This window comes from Meles meles, chromosome 12 (assembly GCF_922984935.1).
Source record: "Meles meles chromosome 12, mMelMel3.1 paternal haplotype, whole genome shotgun sequence".
NCBI lineage: Eukaryota > Metazoa > Chordata > Mammalia > Carnivora > Mustelidae > Meles > Meles meles.
The window spans coordinates 78,234,746-78,260,357 of NC_060077.1; the positions used below are offsets into that span (position 1 = coordinate 78,234,746).

The 25,612-nt window shown below is 43.4% G+C and overlaps 1 protein-coding gene and 1 pseudogene across 2 annotated transcripts in view; both read left to right on the forward strand.

The window, feature by feature from the left end:
- Nucleotides 1–25,612, forward strand: part of ONECUT2 (one cut homeobox 2) — a 58,292-nt gene that overhangs the window by 12,947 nt on the left and 19,733 nt on the right. The window lies entirely within an intron of this gene.
- Nucleotides 16,261–16,431, forward strand: LOC123954823 (annotated as a pseudogene).

Consider the following 25,612-nt stretch of genomic DNA (forward strand, 5'->3'; position numbering starts at 1 on the left):
GAGACAGTGTCCAGTGGACTCCATGCTGCATGGAGCATGATGCAGGCCTCGATCCCACAACTCCGAGATCCTGACCTGAGCGGAGAAGAAGAGCCCTACACTCAACCAACTGAGCCACCCAGGAGCCCCTCCCAAAGCTAATTAGAATGTAAAACTTTTGCTTTATTTCAAGGAATTTTAGTTCAAGCCTAATTTATTGCTATAGTGGTTCTCAGGGAGATAGGGCACAGGAACAGACAAGTGTGTCCACTTTAAAAGAAAGTCAAGGACATGATAGATGAGATTGTCCTCCCTGTGACAATTCATCTTTAAATTCCTAGTGGCTCTTGGATGAAAAGAAGGAAAATACAGCCCAAAACAAAACAAATGTGAGAGAGCATTCCCTGCCAATATTAAAAAGAAATAATTTTCTTTGTCTAAATTCCTAAAATTTTGCCCTAGAAATGAGCAGGAACATATTTAAATCATATCTAAGAACTGGTTTTAAATCTATTTGATAAACACTGAGTAAAGCAGTTTCTGAAGACTTCGCGAAGTAACCGCTTGAGCTAAAGCCGACCCGTAAAGCAGTTTCTGAAAGCTATATAATCTTTGAATTTGCAGACATGCATTTCTTAGAAGTTGTTGGGTTACACCATCAAAACCTTTTCCAGTAAAACATGGATTTGACAGTGAGCTAAGCCTTGTTTTAGTCCATTTTAAATGGATCAGGCAGTACACTGCAAGGGCTTGTACTTAATTACATCTCTTTTCTTGTGAATTCTATGTGCATTTCAAAAGATATTTCAACAAGACTGCACTATGAATGGGACTTCCAGTCTTTTTTTTTAATTCCAAATACTAAAAAATGAATGTAGTAAAGAACTTTTTGCTTTTCTGAAAGAGTATGACAGATTCCCAAATCTAAGAGATTTTTTTTTTTTAATCTTGGATTCAGTTGTCTCCTAATGTATACCAGAGTTCACTTCAGTTCATGTTCAAGGCACAAGAGTGGGCTCTTTATTCATCCCAGTGTGCAGCCTCTCTTCCTTTCTCTTTTATACTTCTGAAAAGGAAGAGACTGCTTTTCTGATAAAGGCCAATTTCTCAAGCTGATTCTGGGCACTTGCCTCTCCTGCCTTCTCAGGACCCCAGCTATCCCTGTGCTTTTTTTTTTAAAAGATTTTATTTATTTATTTGACAGAGAGAGCTCACAAGTAGACAGAGGCAGGCAGAGAGAGAGAGGAGGGAAGCAGGCTCCCTGCTAAGCAGAGAGCCAAATGCGGGGCTCAATCCCAGGACCCTGGGATCATGACCTGAGCCAAAAGCAGAGGCTTTAACCCACTGAGCCACCCAGGCACCCCCTTCCCTGTGCTTTTAACCTCTCCTCTCTATTACCTTTTTCCCATCCACATTTTTGGGCTCCAGTTTCTCTTATCTTTTTAAACAATGCACCCTACCCCAACACCTGTTCTAATTTCATCTTTTCCCTCTCTTCACTTCTGGAGTTGCCTTAACTCCATGCCTTTTCTTTGCTTCCCCTTTCAGGCCCAGCCCTCTGCAGGCTGCTTCTAGCCAGCCCTGTTTACTAAACCATCTCTGACTGGTGTCACTGTTGAAGTTTTTGTAGCCAAACCCAATGGACACTTCTCAGTTCTTATTTTAAACGTGGGCTTTCCTCAGCATTTGACACACTGATGACCACCCACACCTTTAAACCCTTTCTTCGCTTGACTTCTAAAATAACACTAGACTCTTTCTTCTCATTGTTAGTCTTCTGGTCACTCCTTGTCAGTCTCCTTTCTGGGCTCCTCTTGCTCTGTCTATCTAGATCAGCATTCTGACCAAGGCTATTTCATTTTTATGCTCAACATACTCACCCTGGAAGATCTCATCCATTCGGTTACCATGTCTCTCTAAGATGAGGTCTTCTCAGTCTCTCTCCAGCCCTGATGTCTCTCCTAGCTCCAGGTCCTTATTTCCTTCTGCATCTGAACATCTTTGCCTGAATGCCCTCAAATTCAGTTTAACTCAAAGTGAACTCATGGTCTTGCCTCACTCTGACCCCCTCACCACTACCACTATATGTGAGTCTTTTTTTAATTCCCTCTCTCTTTCAGTAATATCCCTTTGTACACACCATAAGCTGGGAAATCAATTTGGACTCTCTCCTTTTCCTCTTTCCCCTTGAGTCAACCATAATAGCCATATGGATTTTACCTCCTAAATATCTGTCTATGTCTCTCCATTCCCTGTGCTGCTGCCCCAGTTGGAGCCAGCCCAACTTCAACAGCCTCCTGACTGGTCTCCCTATCTCCAGTCTTGACTTCTTCCATCCATTTTCTAACCTTAAGCCAGAGTGATTTTTCTGGAACCCAAATATAATCACATTACACCATTATTTAAAACTCTTTGTTAGCGATCTGTGACCATTGGATGAAGGTGCAGGTCCCTAAGCAGTGTGTGCCAGTCCCTGTACGGACTGACTCCTGACACGTTCGGCAGCATCTCACACTGCTACCCCTTTGCCCTGCGCCAGCCGTGCCCCACTACTGTCCGTTTGCCAAAGTCATCAGGCCATTCCTTTAGCCTAGAACGTTTATTTCCATACTCAACTAACTTGACCTCAGTTTCAGATTTTGGCTTAGATGTCCTTGCCTCTAGAAAGTCTTCTCTAGTCTCCTAAATTGGGATGCCCTTGGACAACCCCTCCCATTGCACGTAGAACACAAACAGGTATCACCTACTAATTTGTCGGTGCGTTCCTGCCAAAGATTCTAAGCTTTGCAAGAGCAAAAGTTGGATATGTTATATAATGGGCAGCCAGTAAGGACCTGTGAATAAATTAATAAATACTTTTCTTTTGTATGACACTGTTTCTTCCCACTTTATTCCCTCAAGTTAGTAGATGGCATTAAAAAATTTTTTTTGTTTAGATTTTATTTTATTTGTCAGAGAAAGAGAGAGCACAAGCAGGGGGAGCAGCAGGCAGAGGGAGAAGCAGGTTCCTCACTGAGCAAGGAGCCCGATGCAGGACTCAATTCTAGGACCCTGGGATCATGACCTGAGCCGAAGGCAGATGCTTAACTGACTGAGCCACCCAAGTGTCCCAAGTCAATGGTATTCAAAAAAGAATCATCTGTGTCGGTGCATCATTTCAGAGCAGTATTTCATATTTCACAATATCAAGTTCTCGTCAATGTCATTTTTCCTCTAAGCTAAGATACTATAGATATGCATGAGTTTTAAAGGGAATCTTGAAGTGGGTTTAAATCTTATCCAGAGCTTCATATTGTCATCAGTGAGGTGAGGGAGGTAAAGTGACGATGACTAGACACTAGAATCAGAGCCCATTTTACCAGTTGACGCTAGTCCCCCAAGGTAACCTGCTCCAATTAGGTGGTCTTCCTTGCTGTTCTGCTCTACGTTATCTTTTTTGCCAAGACCAGGTCTTTTTGCACACTCTTTTCCTCCGTACCCGGAATGCCTTATTTCCTGTCTCTCTCCACATCCCTTCCTGGCCACCTCAGTTCTTCCTTCTGTGGATGTTCCCATCCTACTCTAGCCCATTCTTTTCTCTTTCTTTGCTGAACTCTGGCTGCAATCCTCCATTCCAAAGTACTGAGCAGCTTCTTAGCTGTGGTCTCTAGACCTCCAGACCTCTCCTATATCTCCCTATGACTCTGGAGAGGAGATATTGTAATATTATATATTATATATTATATCCCACAGCTACTGGTTCATAGCTGACCCCATTAGGCTTTTTTTTTTTTTTCAAGTGAGACCTTTGATGGACTCTCGCCTGTCTTTACGGGTTCCCCTAATTTCTGTCACTCTTGCAAGGAACAGGAGCATGTTGACTTACATCTGGCATTTTTTCTAGCCTCTGCTCTTCAAAAAAGAATATTCTTTTCTATACATGTTTTGATCGGTGACAGAAATTCTTGCTTACATACCACAAAATAGATTCCTATGTCAACCTGAAATGAGAGATAAGCTTAATATGGAGAAACTACTCATGTTAGCCAGTTAATAACAAAGGCTCTTCTACTTCCACACAAAACTGAATATTTTATTTTATTTTTTTTTAAGATTTTGTTTATTTATTTGACAGAGAGAGAGAGATCACAAATAGGCAGAGAGAGAGAGAGGAGGAAGCAGACTCCCTTCCGAGCAGAGAGCCTGATGCAGGACTCGATCCCAGGACCCTGAGATCATGACCTGAGCCAAAGGCAGAGGCTTAACCCACTGAGCCACCCAGGCGCCCCAAAACTGAATATTTTAGAACATTGATGTCTGCAAACACATCAGCAAATCAGAGGGACTGCTGTCCTCTTTCAAGTCATTTTAGTTACCAGTAAACTAAGTTTGCGTTTCAATGGCTATTACTCCATATACGGCAAATTCTGAGGTTATTGCCTTAAATTTAACCTATAAGGAAAAAAGCCAGAGGTCAACATTTTTATAGTCTCAAGTTTATTCTTTTCCTTATTTTCTGGCAAATGTGTCCATAAACAAAATTACCTGAGATCTTTGCAACCCAGCAGTTCAAAAACTTCTGGGTATACCAGTTCTGCCTATACAGTACAGAATGAAGTAGTTAAGAATGGGAAAAGTTGACTATTTTTTTAACCTTTCATTTTACTGGAGTTTTAAGATTTAAGAGGAGAAATCCTCATTTACCTTTGCAATATCCAGGTAGGATTGAACAAAAAGAGACTTTATGGTTATCTCAACTTCAGTGAGAAATTGAAACTAAGAAAATTTGCTATCCATCTTAGGTGGGGTTTATTTATTGCCTTGAGATGTTTTATCTATTCTACAGTTATGTTTTTTTGATCTCTGTATTACATGAGTAACTAAGAAGACCGAGCATATATAAAAATTTAGTGTTAACATTAAAACATCCCAGACTTTTTCTTTCCTGATGCCTTTAACTGCATATGCACTTCTGGGCTGCATGAAATTGGGTCTTCTCCGTAAGCAGTTGAGTGAAGTGACTGTCATTCGGGTGCCTTGCATAGCCCAACCAATTTTCCAGAGATAGGCAGGTTGAGCAGAGCAGGAGGCAGCCCTGGGGCCTGTCTGAAGACCACCCAGTACGGGCCACACTCTTCTCTAGCCGGGACACCATGGGCTAATGACAAACACCACACACTCTCCTTTTCTCTCTTATGCCTGGGACCGCAGCCTCCTCCTCTGCCATCCACCAGAGGAATCACGTTGGACCCAGCAGATGCAGAACTGTTGAACTCACTCCTCCTGGACCAGTTTTCCACCTAGAGTTTTGGACTTGGGCTTCCATTGGCAGATGCTGGAAATTCAGTTAATAAAGGCAGAGTGGGGAGTGGGTGGTTGATTGAATTAGAGGGGAAAGGGAGGAAAATCAACAGGAGAAGTAGGTGGACTTCTCTGCTAATGGCCATACCAACTCTGGAGGCCAAGTGTTCTGCTTCCTTAGAGCTCTGAAATTCCCTGGGATAGGCATATCCCCATGTGAGCCCCAAGCTAAGAAAGTGGGAGTCAACAGCAGGGCCTGGGAACTGTATCTACACAACCCAGATCCTTCTTCCTGGGCTGGTGGGAAGGGTTTGGAGGCACCAAAGTTTCCTTTCTCACCACGCCTTCACCCAGCTGATCTTACAAAAGTAGCAGCCGGTCAGTTCAGTAGAATGAATGGTCTTTGCTTCTAACTGCCATTTACTAGCTCTAACCTAACTGCTCTGAGTCTCGGTTTCCCCCTTTATAAAATGGGGATAATATGTCCACCCTGGAGAACAGATGTAAGTATTAGAGATGATCTGTATAACGCAGTTGTCAGATAACAGGCTGCTGGGCTGTCTTCAGGACTTCCCCACAGAATCACTTACTTAGAGCGGTGACTCAAAGGAGCGGTGACTTTGAATACTGAAGAGGGGGAAAGAAAGGAAGTAAAGTACAGATTTTACTGAAATTCTATTACATGCTGTGTATCAGTTACCTATTGCCATAACAATGCCAAGAAACAAACCATCCCCCAAATTCAACATTCAAAAATAAACATTTTTTTTCTTCTCACAAATTTGCAGGATTCGGTTGATCTAGGCTGGTCCCTGCCAGGCTTGCTCATGCATCTTTGGTTCAGTTGGCTTGGTCATGTGTTTTTGGGGGGCTCTGCTCCACATGCTTCCCATCCTTTTCTGGAGCCACTGTAGTGGTGTGAGTGTGTCCGTTGCATGCAGTGGCAAAGGGGAAAGTGCAAGCAATAACATAGTCTGGAACATACCATTGGCGAAAGCATGTCACATGGTTGAACCCAGAGACTGTGGGAGGGTGCTACATGGTTACATGGCAAGGAGCATGAGTACAGGGAAGGGTGAACTGGAACTTTTTATTCTGCAGTCTACTTAATACCATATATTTTAGCTCACTTCTAATTTTGCAAGAAGCCAATCCTATGGTCGGGATAGGATAGGATAAGAAATTTGGCAATAAATATGGAAATATTTCAATATACTTTGTTATTTTATATTTTATACAAGTAACAAACCTGTGGCCAACTTGATGGGAGCCATATATCTTTATACCATGTCTATTTGTGGACATGCCCGGCAGGCTCTTCTAGATCATAGCAGACAGGCCTCCTGAGCTTTGCTTTCCTCCATCTTCCCTTTAGCACTAGTGCAGGGCCTAACATGTAGTTATACGTACATAGTTATATGTGGTTATATATACAGGATGCCATATGATCCCCAGGGTCACGCAGCTCTAGTGTTCTAACAGAAGGTCCCCTCTAGGTAACCCACATGCACTCTACAAGTATTTTTTTTTTTAATTTTCAGAAACATTTAATTTATTTATTTGACAGAGAGATACACAGCGAGAGAGGGAACACAAGCAGGGGGAGTGGGAGAGGGAGAAGGAGGCTTCCCGCTGAGCAGGGAGCCTGATGAGAGGCACAGTCCCAGGACCCTGGGATCATGACCCAAGCCAAAAGCAGACGCTCAATGACTGAGCCAGCCAGGCAGCCCCCCCTCCCATGTGTATTTTTAAATAAGGCTTTATTTCCCATTTTTCCTCTTTTTTCCCACTGAAATAATCACCAAATATCTGATGCCTATCCACAGTTAAGGTATTCAATTTAGATCTCCGTTATTCTGTGCCAACAAAATCCAAACACGGCCAACGCTTTGCTTAGAGTTTGCCAACAAATATGGAAGCGATTTGGAGACGATTATCCAAAAGATCAAAAGATTTGCTCATTTGTGACTACGACAATATCTAAGGTTTGTTTTTCTTCGTTTGTTTTTAACCTTAGGTTCTACATCTGGGGCATTATTTTTTAAGACATAAGCAATGTTAAAAGCACCAGACAGTTCTGTCTTGATTCTTAATGCGGGTGTTAAGAGATGCCTTCCATTAGTGAGAATGCCCAGATAATGTGTTTATTTACATCTTCTTCTTCTCTGCCTGTCCCCTAATGGGCTGGCACACAGAGGACTACTTGAGCTGATTTATATGGATCTCAGTTGCTCTCATTTGTGCATACTTAATTCAGAGAGGTGATTGCATTGATTTCTGAGCCCCACTTTTCAAGACATTGTACCAACATTGATATCTCAGCTGTTCTAACTACATTGTCTGAAAAGGAAAACATTTTAAACCTTTGGAAGCAATTTTGACCGACATTTCATTGTGTTCTATATTACTTACCTAATTAAATTTCCTTCACATCAAGGTCTGTTTAAAATTAAATTGAGAAATATTTTTGAGTTCCATTGGGCAGATAACTTTGGCCAGATTCGTTCTGCGTACGTATGAAATGGCATCCCATGAATCAATACCCAGTGTGTAGACTTCCCATAGATGTGAAAAAATGACACCCTTATTAGGCAGACGTAGTCTCCTGTTATTATAACAAGCTGTCCCTGGTTGCTGAACTTTGTAATTCCAAAATGTCCTTGCACTTTTGTGCCTGTGGCTCGGCAGGCTCATTTATTCAGATCCTGAGCATTGTGAACAAAATTCATAACTTCTTTCACGGATTACTGGAGTCCAGGGACTCCTGTGGATCAGCTCGCACTCCAGCTCAAGGCAACCAGCTTCCTACGTAATCGTATTTGCACAGCCAAGAGGGTCGAATTCCAGACTGGGTTTGAAAGCAAATAGAGCGAGTGGTCTGAGGGTTCATCCCCAGTGGAAGAAGTGTGATTTTCAATGTTTTGTATCGTTAGAAGCAAGAAACAGGACAAAGGCCTTATCTCTCAGTCCCACCCACTCTGCTGCTGAAGGCGAGAAAAGCAGACCCTCCTCCTCTTTTATGCAAGCTCTTCCTGAGACAGCCACTCCATTAAATTCGAAGGCAAGGGAACCTGCGGTGATAAAGCTGTAATTGGAGGGCCGACACTCCATAGGCACTGCTTTAATATTTTTAAAAATAGTCCCAAAGAGGGGCGCCTGCAAGCTCAGTCGGTTAAGCATTTGCCTTCGGCTCAGGTCATGATTTCAGTGTCCTGGGATTGAGCCCCACTTCAGGCTCTCTGCTCAGTGGAAACTCAGAGCCTTGTGAACAAAATTCATAACTTCTTCTTTCATGGATTACTGGAGTCCAGGGACTCCTGTGGATAAGCTCACACTCCAGGTCAAGGCAAACAGCTTCTCTTTCTCTCTTTCTTTCTCTCCCCCCGCCCCCACCGGCATCCCTCTCCACTGCTTGTCCTATCTCTCTCAAAGAAACAAAATCTTGGGGGAAAAGATTGCCCCAAAGAACTGCTTTTTGTTGCACTGTTAATTAGCCTTTAAACATTTCAGACTTCCCTAGGACCTTTCAAGGTCTTCAGGTTTATCCTGATCTCGTCTTAGTCCATTCCTGCTGCTGTAACAAAATACCCCAACCAAGTAGTTTAGAAGCTGCAGAAATGTATTGCTCACAGTTCCAGAGTCTGGAAGTCTGAGGTTGGGAGCGGGGGGGGGGTGCCAGCATGGTAGAGTGAGGACCCTCCTCTGGGTCCCAGACATGTCATTGTGTCCTCACGTGGACAAAGAGATGGGATCTCTTTGGAGCCTCTTGCATAAAGACACTAAGCCTGTTGGCGGAGGGCCCCATCTTCATGACTTAAGCACCTCCCAAAGACCGCACCGACTAATGCCATCACCTTTGGGGGTTAGGCTTTCAACATATGAATTTGGGGGCCACAAGTATTCAGCCCACAGCAATCATTAAGTAACTGTGAGCCTTCAAAGAGCTAAGTCACATAGACACTCGGAACACCTGAATGCTTGCTAATTCCGCTGTATCATTGTTACTGTTGGATAATACCACCTTCTGTAAGTTCTCTGTATATCCGTAGGAGACTTGGCCTGAGTCAACAACTCTCCCGTAATTTTTTTTTAAAGATTTTATTTATTTATTTGATAGACAGAGATTGTAACTAGTCAGAGAGGCAGGCAGGGAGAGAGAGGAGGAAGCAGGCTCCCTGCTGAGCAGAGAGCCCGATGTGGGGCTCGATCCCAGGACCCCGGGATCATGACCTGAGCCGAAGGCAGAGGCTTTAACCCACTGAGCCACCCAGGCGCCCCCTCTCCCATAATTTTTGTATGTTAAGAGTGTTGCTTGGGGTGGTCATTGAGAGCACGAGCTTTGGGATCAGACAGATCTGATTTGTGTCCCAGCTGCACCACTTACTAGTTAGCTGTGTGACCTCAGGTGAGTAATTCACTTTAGGGAGACTCAGTTACTTTCTCTGTGTAATGGGGGTAAGGTTGCTATCGGGGATCACGTGGTTGGTGCGGGGGCTAAGGGAGATCTCCGCTTAGCACCGCACTTAACACACTTTCCTCTTGCTTGCTCCACACCACAGATGCCATCCCGCTTGGCAGGGACACATCTGTTTTCCGGCGTAATCTCTGCATCATTTTCACTGGCAGAATCTGTGATGGGAGGGATTGCCACACAGCGCACTGGTCTCAGGATACGCTCCGTTCACACTGATCAGACACAGAGCAGTCCTGTTGACCCCCTCCCACCCCCCGCCCCTCCTCCCTCACCCCTGTGTCCTTTTAAGACTCAACAATTCTGGACACTTTGTGAAGCTCATGCTCAGCATACAGAAGTCGGCCCAGCATGTAGTGGTCTCACTGAATCCTTACCACCTTATGTTGGGATAAAGTCCACTTTGGCGTGGTATGTGCTGAGCACAAACTCTGTGTCTGATAGAACATTACGATTTTCCATGTGGAAAATGCAGCCCAGCCAACATGGCTCAGCCGTCTCCTATCCTCATCGTGATCGCAGGCCGGGGGTCATATCACAAAGTTATTTTCACAGACGCCCAGGTGATTATGAGGCTAAGAGTGCTGAGAATGGTTCCCTCTTTAACAACTTTTCTTCTTTCAGCGTGTCCGGACCCTGCCTCCTTTTCGTGGTCCCCAAATCATCCTTTGTGCACTCACTTGTGCTCTCATCTGACTCTGTGATGGGCTCCTGTTTTGGTTCCCACCATCATCTTTACTCCCAAGCCGGAGGCTTAACAAGAAAAGCAAGAAATCTCGCAGCCACCCCACCGCTGTCTTTTCTGAAGTAGCAGGGTTTTTTTGCTAATAGAAGATTTCGAAGCCATGGGCCTCTGAATGCTCAACACGCAAGTCTATTTAAACAGCCTCTAGAATCCTTTCCTGACCCCAAATTACTCCGAGGCATTAATTGTCCTAGTGGTTTTATGGCCACATTATTTCATATTCATTAGTGTTTTCATGAAAAATTATAACGCTAATTAGAGCAGCTTCCAGTTAATTCACTTGGTGATTCATCTGCTCTCCCTCTCGGTGTTCTGCATGTGGTCATCTTGGAGAACGCATCCAAGGGGGTAATTGCAGCTCTATTCCCTGAGTGATCGCCTAATGCCATTAGTTCTGATCTACAGACACATCTTGAGCGGCTCTGATGGGGTCTAGTTCCAGCTGCACCCGGTGCCTGCCCTTGGATGCAGGGAGGGAGGGAAGTCTGCAGGGAGGCCTGGTCTTCTATGGGGGAGGAGGGACGGGCTTATGGAGGATGGAGTGGGGGCAGAGCTTCTTGGTGGGAGGTAAGCATCACTTGAACCTCTTCTGGAACCTGAGGTATGGACAGGATAGTGCCCAGAGAAATCCGCCTTTCTCAAAGGCAAGCAAATTCTCTTCTGTTCTCGCGGATGTGTGGCCCGGCACTGGCTACACTCCGGAAGCCTGCTTCCCACGCAGAGTTCTGATGCCAATGGTTTTCACTAAAAGTTCATCGGACCTCATACCCATTAGGATGGCACCTGTCAAAAACAAAACAAAACAACTAACAAACTAACAGAACTAACAAACTAACAGAAACTAACAAGCAATAGCTGTGGAGAAATCGGAAACCTTGTGCACCATTGGTGGGAATGTAAAATGATGCAGCCTCTATGAAAAAAAATATATGGCAGTTCTTTAAAAAACTAAAAATAACATGACCATATGATCCAGCAATACCAATTCTGGCTACAGACCTGAAAGAGTTGAGACAGGGTCTCTAAGAGAGCTTTGTACACCCATGTTTATAGCAGCATTATTCACAGTAGTCAAAGGTGGGGACAACCAAATATCTATCAGCAGATGAATAGATGGGGCGCCTGGGTGGCTCAGTCGGTTTAGCGTCTGCCTGCCTTTGGCTCAGGTCATAATCCCAGGGTCCTGGGATCGAGCCCCACATCAGGCTGTCTGCTCAGTGGGGAGTCTGCTTCTCCTTCTGCCCCTCCCCCCACCCATGATCTCTCTCTCTCTCTCTCTCTCCCTCTCTTTCAAATAAATAAATAAAATCTTTAAAAAAATTAGATGGATAAACAAGATGTAGTATATACATACAATGGGGTAATATTCAGCCTTAGAAAGGAGGGAACACCTGACAAGTTTCTGGATGAACCTTGAGGACATTATACTAAGTGAAATAAGCCAGTCATAAAAAGACAGATACTGGTGACTTCATTTATATGAGGTATCTAAAGTCATCAAATTCATAAAAACAGTGAGAGACATGGTGGTTGCCAGGGGCTGGGGAGAGGAGGAAGGAGAGATTGTTGTTCAACAGATCTAGAGTTTCCCGTCTTAAAAGATGAAAACGTTTTGGCAGTTGCTTGCACAAAAATGTGAATATATTAGACACTAATGAACTGTACACTTAAAAGTGGTTAAGGTGGTCAATTTTGTTATGTGTATTTTAGCACAATTTAAAAAAAATAGATCATCACTTACACTGTAATGCTTTCTTTCTTTTTTTTTTAAAGATTTTATTTATTTATTTGACAGAGAGATCACAAGTAGGTAGAGAGGCAGGCAGAGAGAGAGGAGGAAGCAGGCTCGCTGTGGAGCAGAGAACCCGATGCGGGGCTCGATCCCAGGACCCTGAGACCATGACCTGAGCCGAAGGCAGCGGCTTAATCCACTGAGCCACCCCGGCGCCCCACTGTAATGCTTTCTTAATCGTAAAAATTAGAGAGCAGAAAAATAGAAAACCAAAAATGTTCCACCGTCCAAAGACAACCATCTTAATACTTCGCTTTTATTAAATTTATTTTTTAGTTACTTAGGTAATGCAGTAAAACATTCTCTGTGTAAAAACTCAAAACCTTCATGATCAGGATGAAGTCTCCTTTGCCCACCTCCTGTGATCCCAGTCTCTCTCTCTTTTTTTTTTTTAAGATTTTATTTATTTATTTGACAGACAGAGATCACAAGTAGGCAGAGAGGCAGGTGCAGGGGGTGCAGGGAAGTAGGCTCCCGCTGAGCAGAGAGCCCGATACGGGGCTCAATCCCAGGACCCTGAGATCATGACCTGAGCCGCAAGCAGAGGCTTCAACCCACTGAGCCACCCTGGCGCCACCAGCCTCTTTTTAAAATTAATTTATTTATTTTAGAGAGAGAGTGTGAACATGTGTGAGCAGGAGGAGTAGCAGAGGGAGAGAGGGAACCTCAAGCAGACTCCGTGCTCCTTTTTTTGTTTTTAATTAATTCATCTATTTTAGAGAGAGAGAGAAAGAGCACAAGCAGGGATAGCAGCAGAGGGGGAGAGAGAGGGAGAGAACCTCAAGCAGACCCCAGGCTGAGCGTGGAACCCAATGCGGGGCTCAATCTCATAACCCTAAGATCATGACCTGAGCCGAAACCAAGAGTCAGACACTCAACCGACTTTGCCACTCAGCGGCCCTTCCGGTCTATTTATCACTTCCCACTATGGACACTCTTACAGCTACAGTGGTGTCTGCCGATCCAGGTGCTTCCAGTGTGTTTATTTAAGGAGGCTGGTACCCACAGAAATGTTTATCTCCGAGGTTTGCACCGTGTTCTGCTTTAGCACGAGTCCCATGGCACAGCACACGCCATTCTGAAGCTTGCCACTTTCATTCAGTGGTCAGACCACCTGGTTTCTATGTGTAACTGAGATCCACCCAACCCATATCTGCTGCACTGTATCCCATGGCATGGCTCTTTTCATTTCCTTAGCCACTCCTGTACAGATGGACAGCTGGACTGTCCGTGTTTTGCTGTTTGCTGGATTTTCTGGGCAGTGTTGAGTGAACTGCCTTGTGCACACGTCCCTGGGTGTGTGAGCGAGTACTTCCCGGGGCAGACCCTGAGAGCTGGAGTTCTGGGTGGTGGAGAAGCACATGTTTGAATTTTTATAGAGATGACCAAATTGAGCAATGCGGGAAAGCACCTATTTCCCCCACACTTGCAAATAGTTCATGTATTGTCCATCCTTCCTTTTTTTTTGCATCCTTGATAGGTAAAAATGGCATTTTGTGTTGTTCTAATTTACATGTTCATGATTTCTTTCTGGTGAGCCTGAATATTTTCACAGACCTACTGGTTATATATATTTCCTTTTCTGAAAATGTTCTGTTCACATGCTTTGCCCATTTTTTAATTTGCTGATTTTTCTTTTCTTTTTCTCTTTTTTTTTTGTACTTCTTTTGATTCTGAATGCTAATACTCCTTTGTTTTAGATACTGCCAATATTTTCTCCCAAACTCTTTTTGTTTTGAAGTTTAATAAGGTTTCTTCTAACTTTCATGTGATCAAATTAACCTTTTTGTGTTGTTCTATTTCATACATTTGCTTCTTAGGTAATTTTTAAACATTTGGCTCTTTATTTTTTTAAGACTGGTTTTTCTATGAGTTTTCGGTTTACAGCGTTTAATGAAGAGGAAGCTACAGAGAATTCCCACAGAGCTCCTGCCCCACACGTGCACCGTCTATCCCGCTATCAACATCCCACACCAGAATAGTACACTTTTTTTTTTTTTTTTAGTAGAAGGAACCTGAATTGACATATCCTAATCACTCAAGCTTATAGTTTCCCTTGGTTTTCGCTCTTGGTGTTGTACATTCTGTGGGTTTGGACAAATGTCTAATGACATGTATCCATTATGATCATACAGAGAATTTTCACTGCCCTAAAACTCCTCTGTGCCGTGCCTGTTCATCTCTTCCCTCTCCCTTCCCCAGGCAGTCAGTGATCTTTGTATCGTCTCCATAGTTTTTCCTTTTCCAGAATGTCAGATAGTTGGAATCCCACAATATGTAGCCTTTTCAGATTGGCTTCCTTCTCTTAGTGATAAGCACTGAAGAGTCCTCCGTGTCTTCTCATGGCCTGATAGTTCCATTCATTTTCGTGCTAAATAATAAACATTCCACTGTCTGGATGGGCCGGAGTTTATTCACCCATTCACCTGCTGAGGGACATCTTGCTTGTTTCTGAGTTTTAGCAGTTATGAATAAAACTGCCCTAAACATCTGTGTGCGAGAGTTTGCGCGGATGTGGTTGTCAACACTTTCGGATAAATACCAGGGAGCCCAATTTCTGGATCATATGGTAAGAGTATGTTCAGTTTTGTGAGAAACTGCCCAACTGTCTTCCAAAGTAACTACTATTTTGCATTCCTTCCAGCAATGTATAGGAGTTGCTGATACTCCGCGTCCTTGCCAGCATTTAACGTCCATGCTCTGGACTGACGTTAGAATTTTGGTTATTCTAATGGGTGTGTGGTGGTAATCAGAGTGTTGTCTTAATTTACATATTTCCCTGCTGACATATGGGGCATCTTTTCATATGCTTATTTGCCATTTGCCATCTGTGTATCTTCTTTGGTGAGGTCTCTGTTAAGGTCATTGGCCCATTTTTTTAATTGGAATGTTTCTTTTCTTGTTGAGGGTGTTTTTGTTTTTGTTTTTGTGGTTTTAAGAGTACTTTTTATATTTTGAATAACAATTCTTTATGAGATGTGTCTTTAGCAAATATTTTCTCCCAATTTGTGGCTTGTCTTCTAATTCTTTTCATGTTAGCTTTTGCAGAGCAGAAATGTTTAATTTTCATGAAGTCTAGCTTATCCGTTATTTCTTTCATACATTGTGTCTTCAGTGTCATCTCTAAAAAAATAACACCACATTCAAGGTCATCTCGGTTTTCTCCTTAGTTACCTTCTAGTTTTATAGCTTTGTGTTTTAAATGTAGGTCTCGGATCCATTTTCGGTCAGATTTTGTGCAGGATGTTATGTTTATGTCTGCATTCTTTTTTGTTTTTGTTTTTGTTTTTTTAACGTGTGGATATCCAGATGTTCCAGCCCATTTGTTGAAGAGACTATCTTTGCTCCATTGTATCTGTTGACTGTAATCATGGGGGTCCATTTTTAGGCTCTCTATTCTGCCCTACTGGTCTCTTTGTCATTCTTTCACCAACACCACACTGTTTGAACTACTGTAGCTTTTTTCTTTTTTAAGATTTTATTTATTTATTTGACAGAGAGATCACAAGTAGGCAGAGAGGCAGGTGGAGAAAGAGGAGGAAGCAGGCTCCCTGCTGAGCAGAGATCCAAATGCAGGGCTCGATCCCAGGATCCTGGGATCATGAACTGAGCTGAAGGCAGAGGCTCAACCCACTGAGCCACCCTGGACTACTGTAGCTTTATAGGAAGTCTTGAGGTCAAGTAGTGTCCGCCCTCCAACTTTGTTCTCTTCAAATTGGTATTGGTAATTCTGGGTCTTTGTCTCTCTGTATAAACTTTAGAATCAGTTTGTCAATATCCATAAAATAAATTACTGGGATTGATTGGGATTGCGCCAACTCTGTAGATCAAGTCGGGAAGAACTGACCTCTAGAAAGTATTGAGTCCTCCTATCCATGAACATGAAATACCTGTCCATTTACTTAGTTCTTAGATTTTGTTCATCAGAATCTGTGCTTTTTCTCATAGATCTTATGTGTGTGTATATGTGTGTGTGTGTGTGTCTGTCTGTCTGTCACTTCTCGGCCTTTTGGCTAAGATCAAGTGTAGTATATATTAGGTTTATACCTAAGTATAAATTTCAACTTCTTCCAACTCTTCAGCTCTTTTGGATACTGACGTAAATGGTATTATGTTCTCAATTTGAAATTCCACTTACTCATTATTGTATATGGGAAAGCAATTGACTTTTGTATATTAACCTGCATCCTTCAGCCTCGTTCTAATTGCTGTTAGTTCCAGGAGTTTTCATTTTTTGGGTTTGTTTTCTGTTTTCTTTTGTTTTGATTCTTTTGGATTTTCTGCAGAGATGAACATGTTACCTATAAACGAACTTTTATGTCCTCCTTCACAATCTGTATACCTTTTACTTCCATTCTTGCCTTATTGCATTAGCAAGGACTTCCAGTATAATGTTGAAAAGGAGTGGTGAGAGGGGCCACTTGCCTTTTCTCCTCCCTCGTACCTCATCTTAGTGGGAAAGCTTCAAGTTTCTTACCATTAAGTGTGCTGATAGCTTTACTCTTTCTTTGCTAGAAATTTCTTTTTGTAAATGATGTGAGGTTGGTGTCTATTATTTTCCTTGAATGGATAACCACTTAATCCACCTCTAGTTTCTGAACAATTCATCCCTTTCTTAGACTTTGAAATATAGTATTCTCTTACAGGTATTAAATTCTTCTATATACTTGGGTCTGTTTCTGAACTCTATTCTCTGCTATTGATCTATCAATTCCCATGTCAACATCACACTATATAAATTATTTTTGTTTTATAAAGTCTTGAGGGCTGGTAAAGCATGTTTTTACCTCTTCATCTTTTGTTTCTGCATTTTCCTAGCCTTTCCTGCCCTTTCATTCTCCAAGAATTATAGAATCAGTTTCAACGTATTTATTATTTTGACCTTTCCAATTATATATAAGGCATAGAGTTCATTTATCCAAATTTTTGTTTGTATTTTCATTAAGAAAAGTTTTAGCTTTGGTCTTTCCATTTTTTTGCTAATAGTTATTCCCAGGTACTTGTATTATTGTAAATTTCTTTTTCCGATGCATTTTCTAATAGGTAATGTCAGGTATACAGAAAAGCTATTGCTTTTTAAAATGTATTATTATAAAGAAAACATGTATACAAGGAGTGATGAAACATAAATAGATTGCTTAGTAAATCATTGTAAAGCAGATTGAATATTGCCAGCTCCCCAGAAGTCCTCCATATTTCCTTTCCTTATCAAAAACCCATTCCTCAATCATAAAATTTAAGTAATAACCTGTCTTTTATGATAATCATCTCTTGGTTTTGTCTTACAGTTCTTAACACAAATATGTATCCCTAATGAATAGTTTTGCCAGGTTTTTAAAACTTCATGGAAATAAATTCACTTGGTGTGTGTTTCTTTTTTGTCTGGCTTCTTTTTTTCAACACTTTCTTCATGTTGTTACGCGTTGTTGCATGTAGTAGGAATAGTAGTAGTTCTTTCTTTTTTAAAGACGTATAGTATTCCATTAAATTAATATGCCATAATATATCCTTTCTACTGTTTTTTTAAATATTTTATTTATTTGACGGAGAGAAATCACAACTAGGCAGAGAGGCAGGCAGAGAGAGAGAGGAGGAAGCAGGCTCCCTGTGGAGCAGAGAGCCCGATGCGGGGCTTGATCCCAGACCCTGAGATCATGACCCAAGCCGAAGGCAGAGGCTTTAACCCACTGAGCCACCCAGGCGCCCCTATCCTTTCTACTGTTGATGGGCACTTGGATTGTTTCTAGTTTCATTACAAACAGCTACTCTGAACATTCTTGGACAAGAATCCTAATGTACCTGGCATACGTTTCCTGTAGGGTTTTCTTTATCTGGGTTCCCCCAGAAGCAGACTCTGAAACAAGGATTCTAAGACAGGTCATTTATTTGAAAGGTGATCCCAGAAAGCACTGGTAGAGGAGAGAAGTAAGACCAGGAAGGAGGAAACACAGTAAGTGTTGTTTTATCAAGCACATTCCCACAGCTGGCAGCGGGAGCTTAAACCTACTGAGTAACTCTCTGTGTGTTCATAGAAAACATGCCTCAGAGTTCTTGCACCTGGAAAACAAGGGTGTTGAGGTCTCTATCTGGCAGCACTCACCATTCACTGATTGGGAGAAGCTCCTGGGAGGGGGGCATTGACTCCCCAGCCTTCTGGCATGACCTGCATATGGACAGAGCGGGGTCTAGTAACCAGAGAAAGCCATCAGACGAAGAGATAAATGTCCTGGCAATTGGGAGTTGGGCTGGCATGCTCTGCCGTGGTGACAGCCAGGAGAGTGTGCCAGTATGTGATAGCATCTACATCAAGACAGTCTGCGTAGGAGGAAGAACTTCTGGGTCATAGGACATGTGTACGTTCAACCTTATGAGATGCTGTCAAATAGTTTCCTAAAACTGTATCAATTTACAGTCCCACCAGCAGCACAGGAGCGTTCTCTAGCCTTACCGGCGCTTAGTTTCCATTTAAGCCGTCTTGATGGGTGTGCAATGTTGTTTTTAATTTGTAATTTTTGGATGACTAATAATTGTGCCTTTTTGCATAATTACTGGAAATTTGGATTTCTTCTTCTGGGAGTGCCTGTTCAAGTCTTTGCCTGCTCTCCTATTGAGATGTCTGACATTTTCTGATTGCTTTCCAAGAGATTTTGTGTATTCTGAATTCAGGCCCTTTGTCTGTCTTACATGCTGCAAATATCCATGGCTCTCTTTTAGTCTCCCTTGCCCTCTTGTCTTCCTTTTGTTCTTTTATTCGTGTCTTTTGATATGCAGAGTTCTTAATTTTAATATGCTTTAATTTGTATATCTTTTCCCTTTTGGTTAGTACTTTTTGAGTCTTAAGAAGTCTGTCCCATGATTATGAGGATAGGACCTTATATATTACCTACTATAAGCCTTATTGTTTTGCCATTAACATGAAGGTCTGTGATCTGTGCAGAACCGATCCTTAAGGTAAAGGTTAAGAATTAAGCACAGCCCCAATGCCTATCCAGTTACCCCAGCTCCATTATTGGAAAGAACACATGCTCTTTATATTCTGCAGTGGTATTGTCATTAAATAGCACTTGTCATTAAATCGAGTGTCATTAAATCTTGTTGTTAAATCAAGTGTCTATATGTGCGTGGATCTGTTTGTGGGCTTTGTCTTCTGTTCCACTGGTCTAGTTATTTGTCCTTATCCCAGTACCACACCATGATAGACTTATTAAAGGTCATGATGGTTGATACAGCAAGTCTTCCTATCTTTCTCTTTTTAGCAAGACTAGCTTGATCATCCTTTGATTTTTTGCGTTCTCATAAAAGATTTCAAAATCAGCTTGTCAAATCCCAAAAACTGAAAGGCATGAAAGGAGAAAAGGAGGAATGGAGAGCCAACTGCTGGGACTTTCGTTAAAGATTTGATTGGATCTTGGGGCGCCTGGGTGGCTCAGTGGGTTAAAGCCTCTGCCTTCGGCTCAGGTCATGGTCCCAGGATCCTGGGATCGAGCCCCGCATCGGGCTCTCTGCTCAGCGGGGAGCCTGCTTCCCTTCCTCTCTCTCTGCCTGCTTCTCTGCCTACTTGTGATCTCTGTCTGTCAAATGAATAAATAAAATCTTAAAAAAAAAAAAAAGATTTGATTGGATCTATAGATCATCATGGAGAGAATTAAACTCTATAATATTGAGTAATGGGATATTGAGTATAATATTATTTAGATATTCTTTAATTTCTCCAACAAAGCTTATAGTTTTCTGTCAAAATATTGCATACCTATTGTTAGACTTAGTGCTACATACCTGGTGTTTTGTTCCTATTATAAGTGGTATCTTTTTCATTTCCTATTTGTTGTGTTATAGAGGATTTTTGTCTACTGATACTGAGGCCATGAACCTTGCTAAATTATCATATTAATTTTAATAGTTTATCTGTTTACTAGTAATTTCAGTATTGAGGCTCTCGGGTTCTCTGGGTTTAAAAAAATCGTATTAACTTATAACTAGTGTTCTGTTTCTGCCTGGAGAAGCAGTGTAGGTAGCTGTTAGGTACAAGGAGTCTGGAATCTGACCACCTGACTTTGTATCCAGCTCCTTTGCTCACTCTGGAACCTTCAGTAATTTGCGTAATCTTCTGTGACTCAGTATCATTCACTGCAAACTACCTCATAGGTTGATTGTAAAAATTAAATGAGTTATTACCTTCCAAATAATGCCTATCAAATAATGAGCGCTCAAATTATGTACACTTCTGTCATTAATTAGTTTCATTCCTGTCTAAATTTTCCCTTATCTGTTTTTTTTTTTCTTATTCTCATTGCATTGATCACGTTCTCAGCACAATACTGGATAGTAGTGGTGCTTTCAGGTCTCACCTGAACACTCGGAGGCATTTCCTTCTAGTTTTTTTCTTGTTGTTGTAGGCATAGTTGTTTTCTTTTTTGTCTATTTGACATATACGAAACATTTTTTTAAGATTTTATTTATTTATTTGACAGACAGAGATCACAAGTAGGCAGAGAGGCAGGCAGAGAGAGAGAGAGAGAGGAGGAAGCAGGCTCCCCGCTGAGCAGAGAGTCCGATGCGGGGCTCGATCCCAGGACCCTGGGACCATGACCCGAGCCGAATTGAGGCTTTAACCCACTGTGCCACCCAGGCACCCTCCTGAAATCATTTTTAACTGGACTTATGAATCTGGTGTTTCACTCTGAAAGAGGGAACTACTTCTCCAGAGGATTTTTTTTATTCAAACTATATATTCAAGTAATGAAAACCATTAATAATGAAATTATTTGTTTGTAAACATTACTGAGATCCTGTTGGAAAAGGAGACAGATTCATTGCTGTAGGCTTTCCCGAGGCAATGTTTGTTCATGTAAGGATACTCCTTTGGATGTTTGGGTTGAGTTCAGGGGTGTTCATAGCCACATGGGGCTGTTAGCCAGTCCTTTTTTGAGGACAATAGAACATTCTTGAGCTTTTAATTCTGATCATATACCAAGTAAGCTAGAGTATGTCTTCAGTTATTTTTCTTTTCATCAAGTCTGTAGACACACTTTTCTGAGTCAGTATGTACCTGAGAATGTCTCCCTATAGGCAAGACCACGGACTGACAGAAATTCTAGCGTTGTGACTGCCCCGTCAGTGTTGCTCTGGGCTTCCTCCTGTGCTGTGTGTTTCTCATTCTCCTGCAAGTTTTTATCTTTCTCACTTCATCAATCTGTTTTTTTTTTTTTTAAATTACATACTGTTACTTAGAGAGTTCTGTTTTCTTAACCGTTTTCTGTTTCTGTTTCATAGAAACCATCTCCTTTCACATCATATTGAGATACCACATGAAACTCTAAAATACTCTTTAAGTTTCTATAAGATATTCTCAGAAGAATTTCCTCTGATTCATTCTCAAATGAGAAAAACCCCGTCAGGCCTGATGTGGTTAACAGAAACGGTGTGTGTTTTCCTGACGACGTCCTTTCTGGAGGTCCGTGGACCAACGGACACACCTACCCAACTCCTAATATCTGCTCAGCTTTCTTCTCCTTTGGCTCTGCTGGAGCACCTTGGATTCAGCTCTGCTTGCTGAAGACCCTCCGTGCGTCCGTCCCCATGCCTTGCACCCCAGTCCCCGTGTCCCCATGTCCTGCTCCGCTCCTCTTGTCCTCCCCCGCCTAGAGCGCCTTTGGAAACTCAGCCTTCCACGCTGTGACCCACCACTGCTGGTGCTTCCGTTCTGCCCCCTGCCCCCGGGGTTGTCTCTCCTGATTATTTCCTGAGAGTTCCAGTTCTCAATGGGTAGGGGAGGGGAGTGGAAAGCACTCCACCTGTTTCAGGAGGGACCTACCAAGACAAGTGCTGGCTGCTTAATTTGAATTTCTGAACAACTCGGGGGAAACAGGTTTGGGGTTTTTGTTTGTTTGTTTGTTTTTCCAACTCAGATCTTATTTTTCAACCTAGTTCCACTGGCCTCGTGGTGAGTTGAACATTCCTCAGAGATGGCCTCATACAGGTCGACTGCAGGCCTGGCTTTCAGTTGGGCGAGTTTTACCTCCTGCTCTCGGTTTTTTGAGATGATTTTAGTGGGAAGTTGGGAGCCGCTTCACTGGCTCCCTTAGCCATTTTCTGCCAGACGTTTCTACGCAGAATGAAGTGTTCATTTGAGCAACTCACGACTTCCTAGATAGCCGGCAGGAACGCAGCCGTGCTGCAGAAGGAAAGCTGTTTCTTTGTCATCAGCAGAATTAATAACCAGAAATTATCATTTCAAAGGCCAAGTGCCCCCCAAAGACTTATCCTAATAGCCAGCGGGGAAAGGAAAGTCCTACTGGAGTAGAAGTGAGAGAATCTGGCTCCTCGGGGCTCCGCACAGACCAGCTGTGCTCAGTCTTGGGCTATGCGTGGCCAGTCTGAGGGCCTCACGCTGCCCCATCCAGGATAAAGGATGGGGCCGCGTGGTCTCTACAGCCTTGACGTTGGCACTCGGTGGTTTTCCCAGCTGTCCTGAAACATCCGCTATTAGAAATGTGGTCCCTTCTGCACTCAGAGCTTCTGCTGAAAGGGAAGCAGAAGCTGAAGGCACGTCGGGTACGCACACCCGAGCTCTGGGGGCGCAGAACCTGCTGTTAGGAGCAGCCGGGGGAGCGCTGGGCTGTGGGATGGGCCGAGGGCTGGCGCCCTCCTTCCAAGATTCACCTTCTGGGGCCACTTGGGCCTTTTTCTGGCTCTCCCGCTACCTACAAAAGTCGTCAGGCATCCGAGGACCCCCATTTCATGAGTCCCCCCCAGTGCCTTTGTATTGAAGGTAAAAGTAAAGACACGAAACAAAACCTGTTTCCTTCAGAGAATGTCTTTGAGGCGCAGGAAACAAGAACGGCGGCTGGCTGACTGCCTTTCATTTGACAATAAATGGACATCAGGGAGTTGCTCTAACACTTGTCGTGATAACCCTCCCAACACCCAAGCCAAGGCAGGGGCACGGGATAGAGGAGAAGCAGAGACTTTTCTTTCTTTCTTTCTTTCTTTTTTTTTTAAAGATTTGATTTATTTGACAGAGAGAGAGATCACAAGTAGGCAGAGAGACAGGCTGAGAGAGAGGAGGAAGCAGGCTCCCGGCCGAGCAGAGAGCCTGATGCCGGGCTCGATCCCAGGACTCTGGGATCATGACCTGAGCCGAAGACAGAGGCTTAACCCACTGAGCCACCCAGGCGCCCCAGAGATTTATCGTGTATCGTCCACATTTCCAGATGGGAAGAGGGTACTGCAGGGATACCCAGGTGGACAGAAATTTGCCCCACGTGTGGAGTGAAGCCTCAGGGGTGGCTCAGGCACTCAGAGGTGACCCCAAACTTCCTGGGACTGTTGGCATTTCTGCATTTTGGACATAACCCCTTCCAGGGTCTCCTGAATGAGGGGTGCCTGTGTGTGCTCACGTGGGCACGGCCCCCATGCTCTGCCGATGCTTCTCACCCTTCTCCCTCTCTCTCTACCCTTCCCCCCACCCCCACTACCCCATCCCCAGCTCATATTTGCTCTAAGAAGCCAGGGAACAGCTTTCTCCCTGCTGTGTAGTCCTTCAACCTGGACTGCCAGGCCTGTCCAGGAAAATCTGCCAAATGGTTTAGAGGGTTTTCTCGCCAGGGTTTTGTCTGCACTCCCAGTTCGAAGGGAATGAAGGAAAGCTGGAACCCAACAGCCAAGAGTGACTCCAAGTCCATTTGTGCGGCGGGTCCTCCCTGTCTCTGCTCTTGGCCTCTCAGACGGATGGGAGTCTGGATGTCACTGGCTCCATGGTCTGAGTGGACTGGCATCTGACCCGTGAAGAACCTGGAGATAAAGCCATTAAGCTTTTTGTCTGATTCAGGCCAGGGACATTTGCAGAAACCAGAGTGAAGTTAGAGTTTAGCTCTCAGGGGCCAAGTTCACTTTACTGGCTCTGTAGTGATCAGGACCAAAGTCAGGAATCAGAGGGAGGCAGGGAAAACTGCAAAGCATTTAAGTGCAAACTGTTCATAGTTTCCAAATTTTAGACAGCGCCCGATAATTCAGTGATTTGAGAAGCTCGTGTCCCTTGCAGCCCCTCCCCCGCCATCAAGCCCTCCCACCTCACAGGTCTGTGCCACCCTGGCCCTCAGGGGCCAAGGCGTAGAGCTGGAGCCCTCAGTCTTGTGCGTCAGACCCCTCTTTTCCCTGTCCCTGCAGCAATGTGCCAGCTCATCGTCTTTGCGGTCTGAGAAGTCTGCATTGCTAAGACTTATCAGCATTGATGGCTTTTGGAACATTAAATATGTACCATCAGGGTATGTAGCGTCTCTATTCTTGCTTCCCTATTTGAATGTAGGGGATCCTGTTATTGTTTTCAAAGCTCTTGGATATCTGCATATCCTTAGTTCCAAAGGCAGGGGACCCTCCTGGACCTCCTCAGAGCAAGAGGTAAAGGGAGTTTACCTCCTTCTTCTTACCTGCACCCCATAGGTTTCTATGACTTATTTCACTTAGGATAATACTCTCTAGCGCCATCCATGTCACTGCAAATGGCAAAATTTCATTCTTTTTTATGGCAGAGTAATATTCCATTGTGCATATCCACCACATCTTCTTTATCCATTCATCGGTCGGTGGACACTTGGGCTGTTTCCATTTGTCTGTTGTGGATAACGCTGCTGTAAACACTGGGGTGTGAGCATCCCTTCGAAGGAGTATTTTTGTATCCTTTGGTTAAATACCTAGGAGTGCAGTTGGTAGCTCGTATGGTAGTTTTATTTTCAACTTTTTGAGGAACCTCCATACTGTTTCCCTGCATGGTTGCACCCGTTTGCCTTCTGGCCAACAGTGCAGGAGGGTCTGCCTTTCTCCGCATCCTCGCCAACACTCGTTGTTCCTTGTGTTGTCGATCTTAGCCCTCCTGACAGGTGTGAGGTGGTATCTCATCGTGGTTTCGATTTGCATTTCCATGAGGATCAGTGATGTTGAGCATCTTTTCATGCATCTGATTTCACTCATATGTGCAATTTAAGAAACAAAACAAAGGAGCAAAGGGAAAAAAGAGAGAGAGGGGCAAACCAAGAAATAGACTCTTAACTATAGAGTAGGTGGGTAGGAGGATGGGCTATAGAGGGGATGGGGATGCAGGGGTGCTCTGGTCGTGATGAGCATGGGGTCTTACGTGGAAGTGTCGAATCACTATATTGTACACCTGAAACTACTATCACACTGTATGTGAACTCACTGGAGTTCAAATAAAAACTTAAAAAGGAAAACCCGTAGGTTTCTTGGAACAAGGTTGGAGCTACAAATATGAACTTATGTTTGTCATTGGTTTTTCCAGTACAAACCAGGTGATCTTTCCAGCACAGCTCCAGCCCTGGTGTGTGTGTTC